Here is an 8,903-nt window from a genome sequence, read left to right as displayed (position 1 = left end):
GATATTTCCAGAAATACGGACATATATGATATTTGAGTAAAAATGTTCGAAAGTCATAATGGGAATTCTATGCACTTATTTACAGAAAATGTAATGACATAATAATACGGTAAATACATATTCTCGAAGCTGCAACTTCTCATATCGCCAACTGGCAACTGCCAACGCGCAACGGCTCTAGCTGAGGCCCAGACCCAACGATATCTTGCGTCTCTCTCGGCACTACTGTCAAAATGAGTCAAGTACGGATGCAACATGATAAGACATATTCTTCATTTTCTATTTACATATTACACGCATCTAAAATCTGAAAGCACCAGCGTAGTCAGGGTGATTTTATTGTTTAAAAACACAAGATTTTATTTTTATCTAGATCTCATGAATTATGCAAAATCCGATGATGAATAAAAACAGGTACAAAGAATGAAATGTTTCTCTCTTAACTTTTACTTGTTGTAATTCCTTTGTATTTTCGCTTATTGATTTCAGGAAAAGGTTATTTAATTGTACATTTAATATGGAATCCTTTGGTATGACCAAAACTTTCCTATCTTTAGCAAAACGTGAGATAAATGAAGAAATGTAAACATATTGCTAGTTTTCTAAGCTACAAACGAAAATATGACACACTGAGCGAGCAGTCTGCCTCTGCCTCCCGGTACCAGCCAAACAGAGGCCGCCAAACAAACGTCTCGTAGGCACAAGAATCTACCTTATGTGAATGGACTATAGTTGAGTAGGTACCGAAGGAACAGCAAACCAAAGCAGAGATATCAATAATGGTCTTCAAAGGAATGACAAAATACTTACAATAACAAAGATGCATCACATCATTGGGACAGCAAAGTGACATCTCAGCATTTCTACTATTTCTGAAGTTGCCAATAGTTATAGTAGTTACCATACTATTATTCACAACAAACACACAATTACATATATGGAACTAACAAAAACTCGGTGAGTAGGGCCACTCCACGCAGTGTTTTACCCTACTTACTTCGAAAGGAGAGTAGAGGTCTTGAGCTCCTGTTATCACCGCCAACAACTCATGACTGATGACCATGTCCAGTGTCAGGACGTGTTTAAGTACTTTTTCGGAGGGTGGCCAAAACCACGGTAGTCAGTGAGTTGGCCAGTCCACTCGGTTGTTTACCCTACATGTGAAGAAAGGGCAATGGGTTAGCCTAAGCCGTTTGGTTAAATCAAAGAAGGTTGGGTGTGGACGCATCCTTGGAACTAGCTATCCTTGCTAAATTTTCGTGCTTCGCGTATTTTTGCTTACAGTTCTTGTTCATATGGGTTGATATGCATGACTCAAGTATTTTTCGTCTAGTTAGCCTATGCTCTGGTTTGTAAATGCCCTACCTTTTTGCACTCCCTTGGGTTTTCTCCCGCCCAATAGGCCACCTAATCCATCTATAACTATGGTTCCAAACAGGTAATTCTTGGATTAGTTGAGAGAAAAAACAAAAATTGTTGATAAAAACACAAGAAACACGGGATAGCTTTTCGGGAAGTATGGTTCACGTAGGCCTATCAGTTAGGAATTCAAACGTACCACAGTATCAAAGCGGAATTTTTATTATTCTTCGGTTACTAGCCTATTGACGAAACTTCTGAGCCAATATGTGTAACAAATGCCCCATTCAGTCGACTATGAAGTGCTGAGATGGTGATGAATAGTTATCCCAACTGCAGAAACACTTTAAATGGATTTGAAAAGTTCATCCCAACTACCCTAATTGGTAACCTAACACATCTGGTTCGTGCACGCCTTTGGCTGGTGGAATAAATAATCATAAATAACAATTTCTGCCACTAAATATCCAGGTTAACAGTGGAACTATACTAATGATACAAAAATGTAAAAGGAATGGACAAAAGAAAAAGGAACCTTCAAGTGTGAATGGATAATTAGTATGTCTAGTATAACATAGGCCTAGCCTTAGAACACCATATAATTATACCTACTCTCCTCACCTTTTCACTCGGTGAACCACTGAAACATAGGTAACTTCATTTTCGTATATATAAAGTGAAAATAATCAGTTCAGGTTCGTATAATAATCGCCAATAATCATTTCACACTCACTAGATGTAAAAGACGAGACATTTGTCACCAACATACAACGCATAACTAATAAATTGGGCGGCTTGCTACTACTACTGTACTACAGCACATGCCACATAAATCCACAATCTCTGATCGTTAGTGTCAAGAGTTGCCGCCAGATCTAACATCTTCTGATGCTTTTAGGATAAATTGAGGTAAATTTCATTGCCTATAACGATCGATTTGGCCTAATTTTGTGAAGCTTGGCATAAATATTAGGGTTACCAGACGTCCCCGTTTTCAGTGACCTGTCCCCGGAAAGGACCTCGGTTTTCACTATGACTAAAAGATCCGAAATCGGAATAAAAAAAATGTTGACCAAACTATACATAGTTGCACACTTTACTACTGATACCTATTAATTTTTTGCAGCTGATCTCGGCTACTTTGATCAGAGAAAAACCTCATTGTTGCTCAATTGAATTTTTATTCAGTTCCTTTGCAATATAGGGTGAGAGAAACTTTTGAATTCTGCTTTATGAATGAGAAGGACAGTATCCCCGTTGTAATTTTTCAATGACAAATACATGTCATGTTTTAGATTTTTTTACGCCTCTGAATCGAAAACGTCCCCGGGATTTGTCCCAGAAATCTGGCCAGCTTAATAAACATAGAATCATAAAAAAAAAACTAACATACAAGCGTCACCAATGTCTGTGTTTTATGACGTAAGTGCAAGGCGACCATTCTTGATACTACAAATTCGGTAGGGTCTGAGACTGATATCCATAGAAATAGAGAGGCTATATATCTATGGTCATATCATCTACGTTTGAAATTTCTTCAAAATATCAAAATATTATCTTAGAGCATGAACAACAAATCTTTAGATATTGAATGGCGTGCAATAATTATAAGTTGCGATATTAACAGTTTTATTTCCGAAAGTACCAACACAAGAGACCGTCAATCTGAGCTAAAGTTTATCAAAGTAAGAAATGTGTTGTTCTTTCAAAGTTCACTCGAATCTTGCTCACCACTCCCATATGATCGAATTTTCTCCATGGTAAATTTGAAAATAAAAATTAAAAACGAACATACTGTAACATGTTTCTTAACAAATGCAGTGAAGGAATCAAGAAAGCATGTGATTGCACCAAAATTTAATCCTTAAAAGGACATACTGCGGTCCGTAAACAAAATTATTTACAATGAATAGGGTTATCAACATAACGCAGTTAGTTCATATTTAACAAGGAAAACTTTTGATTGGTATTACGTTACGTGTAACCCTTTTAAATCATTGGTTTGAAGAAGAGTGATTTTTTATTTGTTTATTAATTCTTTTACAAAAATCAAGTTTATTTTGTAACAGCTGTGTATGTGATTTCCTGTTGATTTAATTTCCTATTTTCGTAATATATATATATATATATATATATATATATATATATATATATATATATATATATATAAATTTTTGTTTGATATCCAAATCCAATACCTGGCAGGCACGTCTCTAGTGATAGAGATACCAAATGTTTATTGACCCATTGTATTTATATATTTGTATTTATTGTGAAAGTAAAATGATATTCGCATAAAATTAGCTCACATAATGTTCTCATCTCATTAACATATTTTTTTTATAGATTTTGCGTAATTTCATAGTTTAGTAATTTTTTAGTATCAAGTGGTGGCAAAAGAGATCTGGTAACGCTGGGTCCGTAGTATACAGTGGCACTGCACTTTGTAGCGTTAAACCAAAACATAATCGTACGTCGATGTGTTGTATCGTCGGGATTTTGGTTTTAATTCATTCTCTGGTTGTTTTCAGTGTGCTTAAGGAATCATATGAACAGTTGAAAAATACGTTCATCACTTTTGGTGGAAAATGGCAGTTCATCTAGAAGGTTGTCCTTTTGATAGCAGTATGGAAAGAACAATTTGGCCTACTCCCTGCCCGAGAAGTCCCAACACGGCTGTCTTTGCATATTAGAATTGCAACATGCTAATGTCCAATGTAAGTACTAGTATACCAAGACTAATTGTTTAGGATCAAGGTGTCTCTCTCGATGTGTGATTCAGCACGCTTTTACTAAGCCTACATAGTAGGTACATTTTGTTTTTTCTTTGCATGATGGGCGGCTTAAGTATTTTCCAAGGGCCTGAGGCGGTGGTGGTAGACAAAACATAGAGCTACATGATTTCCGGTATCAAGCTGACAAACATTTTTGATCCTTTGAACTAGCAGGTTTATTGCAAAAACAGTATCAGCCCCTGCATTTCTTTAATTGAAAAAATACAGTTACTAATACGTAGGGCTAGTCCCACTTAGTTATTGCACTTTTTTTTTTAATATTGGGTTACAAACTAACTCCATTTTAGTGCTATATTCCAACATTTCTGACTTAATATGAGGGGGAGTGTAAAATTCATTACACTATCAACTGATGATAAACCACAACAAATAATATAGTAGGATATTGTAACCCAAGGAACATGCAATGTTACTCAAACCTTTGGATGGCTTTAATTCCATTTAAGTAACTTTTTGGCACTTGTTTTTGTCCAACCTACATTTTTTCACTCCAAGTCGGGCAGCAACTCGGCAGCCATAGTCAAGTTCTTGTCAATTTCGTAATGTGGCAATGATTTATGCCAAGTCTTGCTGTACGACACAGCTTCCACTTCCACTTTACAATTGGATAAATGACTGAGCGGCGACATAGCGACCACCTTTTTCGGAACGTGGCCACTTCTCGAAAAAGCACACGAATTTTGCCATTATTTCGTAATTTAGGTGAAAACACTTACTTTAAGAGGAGCATAGTGGTCTCTGTGGGCTGCCTGGATAGGCCACAACTCTTGACTGATGCTCATGGCAGCGAATTCAAGTACTTTTTCAGGAAGATGGTCGTAATCTGGGATTGATGCCCACTATGTCGCCACTCGGTCATTTACCCTATTCTTGCTTGCTTAACCCAAGACGTCCAAACTAGTAGTATAGACGGTTATTGAAGTGATAAACATATTTGTAAATTAGATCTCTCAAGTATCCTCAGATTTTATTCCCCCTGACTGCGCTTTAATAAACATGTCATTACTTGATGCATAATATGTATACTCTTACTTATATGTTAAATGTGTATATTTATTATTGTTTCATTTTTTTTCTTATTGTAATTTCGGGCCTTTAAATATTGGCATCTTAGGCTAGAATTGCTCGCTTTATTAAAGAATGGTTTAAATATCTCGTGAATATATGTAGTATTGTCTTTACACGAGCAAATATGCAAATGTTTAAAATATAATGAAAAGTGAAAGAGTTAACCAACCCTGAAACTTTTTCAGTTTTGTATTATTTGGAAATTTGTTCTTAATTTTTTTTTAACAGGCTTACATGTTTATTTCCCTCATTTTGTACACTTTTGTTCAGGTTTATGCGAGCAACATGCTATCTAGTTTCTCTCTCTCTCTCTCTCTCTCTCTCTCTCTCTCTCTCTCTTCTTTCTCTCTCTCGTCTCTGCCTCTCTCTCTCTCTCTCTCTCTCTCTCTCTCTCTCTCTCTCTCTCTCTCTCATATATATAAGCAGGCATATGTACTTAAATGTCATCCAGTGTTCATCTGTTACCCCCTCTACGGTCATTGGTAATGTACTTAAATAAGCAACTGCCATTATTATTATAATCTGAATGAAGATGCATCTAGATTGACATATCATTTTGCACTAAAAATCAACCAAATTAGCTGAAAATTGCATATATGATGTAATAAGTGTAAAAAATTTATTTTCGAAACTATTAAGCAAGTTTGAAGTGAATTTAAATGAGTAATATTAATTTGAAACCTTTAAAGTCTTCATACAAATTTATTAGCTGGGTGGTATTGGCTAAACTTCCTGCTTTTGGAACATTGAAAGTGAGACCGTTGCTGACAACTGATGATGCTCCTTTATCTGTATCAATCCCATCTCCTGTGTGTAGATCTTTTGCTGCTGAACCCCATAAGAGTTTTATAGTTAAAATTAGTCAAAACTCAAATATGCTTACCAGAAAACTGGAGCTACCCCCACCTGACATCTTTTTATTAACATTGCTTCTTTTACTAATTGCAATTGTAGAATTTTTTTTCCTTGACTGACATTAATTTTTGTGAAAAATGTAGGTAGTCTAACTCATAAATTGCTTAAAAAAGTTTTTTTTAAGATACTTGTCTATCCTAGGGTAATGTTTTAATTCTTTTATTCATTTATTTTTATTATTTTTTTGTTTATCCTCTTTTGTTTGCATCTTGAGTTACTGGGCAAAAACTTGAGCTATATTTCTTTTCTTATCACAGACCTAACTAAATATGTCTTTGGCACTGTTGTTTGATTAAGTCATTTTGTTGACGTTTTATAACATTTTTGTTTCTCTCCTTCAAAATTTTCCCAAACTATACTTTAAACCATTAAGTAAAACAGTATAGTATATATACTCAGTTACTAATTCAAACAGCCTTGCATTTTCTTCCGTAAGATTCAGTACCACACGTTTATTAATAATTTTGTACTACCAGTTATGGCAAAATTATGGATATGGTCCTCATAATTACAAACAGTAGCTGAATCTTAGCAACTACAAAATGTCAAACTTGTTGCAATTTTTTTTCTTTTTTGTTTTTAGCAAGGTTGCGTGGGTTTCATTTCATTAAATATTTGGTTTTTTATTTGGTTTTTAAAATTGGCACAACTCTATCTTGTTTATTCTTATGTATTCTGTTCATTACTTCTCATTTTCCATTATCTACTGGGTTGCTTTAAATGTTGGGGTTTTGGTTTGTTGCCTTTTGCCTTTCCACATTCTATGAAAAATGTGCAGTACTGTATAGGCCTATCAAATAAAGTACAGTGCCTTTGCTACAAGACAACATTTTTTAAAATCTGATCACAATTAATTAGGCCTGCCTATGCAAGTAAGACATTATAAATCTTACAAAATAAAGAACTATTTTTGTTTAAATCCTATATTCAATATCAATACAGTAGTAAAATTCAACCGTTTTTAGATTTATATCTTAAACATTATATAAAGGGGATAGGTCTTTCTAATTTCATGTTAACAATGATAAAGCCAGTAGCTTGCATCCTTTTACAATCTGATTTGAGGTGCATATTACTAAATTTAGCCTTCACAGATTGAAAAGGGACTGAAGGTGATGTATTGCTCTCCCGGGAGAATTATTATCAAACTAGGTTGTTCAGATTTCTAGGTTGTAAGATTCATTAGATGGAAAATGCAGCTAGTAAAGGTCTTTATAAAAAATATTTAAGCACAAGGAGACTATACAGTAACTGAAGTTATATGCAAACAATGCACTAATCAAAATTCTAACTTAGATCAATATTTTTATTACAGAATAAGTTAGTAGGCTTGGCTAATGATTGCCATGTTCAGTGAATAGGCAAGTTAGTCATCTCATATGGCTGAAATAGAGTCCCAACCTAAGCCCTTGACACAGTGGAAGTTCAGTAGGCTATTAAGAATTAGCAGATGACAAAAGAGAAGCTAGGCCTAACTTTGATGTGTGCCTTCCTAATTTAAACATATATTTTGTGCACTCCTATTTTAACATCTACATTTTACTTTTATAGTATATTAGGCTAAGTTACAGGGTATAAAAACAACGTGATGGGTTTGTGGAGGTCTGTAATCAAGACCATTTTAATTTGTTTACTGAGTCTTGGGTTTCAGTGTCATTTGCCATATAAAGATCAAGATATGATTAAAAACTAAAAAAGTGTAAAGGATGAAGTTTGGGTGAAATAGTAATTGGGTTGCTGGAAATAGTGTGTTAAAGGAGATTACAGCTAAAAATTTCAAATTGTATGGATATATATAGTATGTACATATATATGCTTGGTTATTGAGAAATATATCAAAGTTTAAAGAAACATGCAGGATCTTGGTAGTGACTGGAGATCGGGGGAGTATAAGTGTGTATTTGAATAAAAATTACCAAAAACACATATATCCTATCCTAACTTTCCTTTAACCTAACCCAACCTAACCTAGGGCATCATGCCCTGACTTACAATTTTTCCAAAGTTATGGAATGGTCCTGCTAATTTTTAGCTGAATTGTTGGGACTAGAGAATTTCAAACTAGGTGTTAATTTTAAAAAGCTCACTTAGGTCTCATGTTACTGTTTTCTGAATTTAGTTTTCTAAATGGTTTTCCTTTGTAATATAGTGACTTCTTATTTTTCTTACTCTGCTGGCTTCCTTTCCCAGTTGGAGGCTTTGGCCTGTAGAATTTTGCCTTTCCAGATTCTATAAGAAAATACTATACAGTAAAGGGCTATTGGATATCAAAGTACGTACAACGTCATTGTTTTAAAAAGACATTAATAAAAACATTATTTATATTGTAGTTTGCATCCATTAGCAATCTGATAAGTGAGGTGGAAACTAGTTCTTCACAGATTGAAAAGATACTTAGGAAATGATATCCTGTCCTCCAAGAATTACTTTCAAAAATAAAAACTCTTAGGTTGTAAGAGTCAGGAAATGAGAAAAATGTTACTAGTAAAAGTTGTTTATTATATTTCAGGGCGTTCACAGATTTAAAAATGGAAAAAAATACAAGTAACTAAAGTTATATGCAAATAATTTACAAAAAATTTTAACTTATACTTGTATACTTTGTACTTTTCTTACAAGTTATATGCAAACAATTTACTACAAAATTTTAACTTATACTTGTATACTTTGTACTTTTCTTACAAAAATTAGGTTGTAGGCTCAACTAATGATTGCCATGTTAGGTGAATAAGCAAGTTAGTCATAACTTACGGGGCTGAGGTGGAG

At 34.3% G+C, this 8,903-nt stretch overlaps 1 long non-coding RNA gene across 2 annotated transcripts in view; it reads left to right on the top strand.

The window, feature by feature from the left end:
* The first annotated feature begins 3,784 nt into the window (after positions 1-3,784).
* The window catches only part of LOC135219171 (uncharacterized), a 201,375-nt gene continuing 196,256 nt past the window's right edge, over positions 3,785-8,903 (top strand). For both annotated transcript variants that reach the window (XR_010315386.1, XR_010315385.1), the window contains exon 1: positions 3,785-4,076. This is a non-coding gene — a long non-coding RNA (uncharacterized LOC135219171). The remainder of the gene's footprint in view (positions 4,077-8,903) is intronic.

This window comes from Macrobrachium nipponense, chromosome 1 (genome assembly GCF_015104395.2).
Source record: "Macrobrachium nipponense isolate FS-2020 chromosome 1, ASM1510439v2, whole genome shotgun sequence".
Taxonomy (NCBI): Eukaryota; Metazoa; Arthropoda; class Malacostraca; order Decapoda; family Palaemonidae; genus Macrobrachium; species Macrobrachium nipponense.
This window is presented reverse-complemented; position numbering and strand designations above follow the sequence as displayed.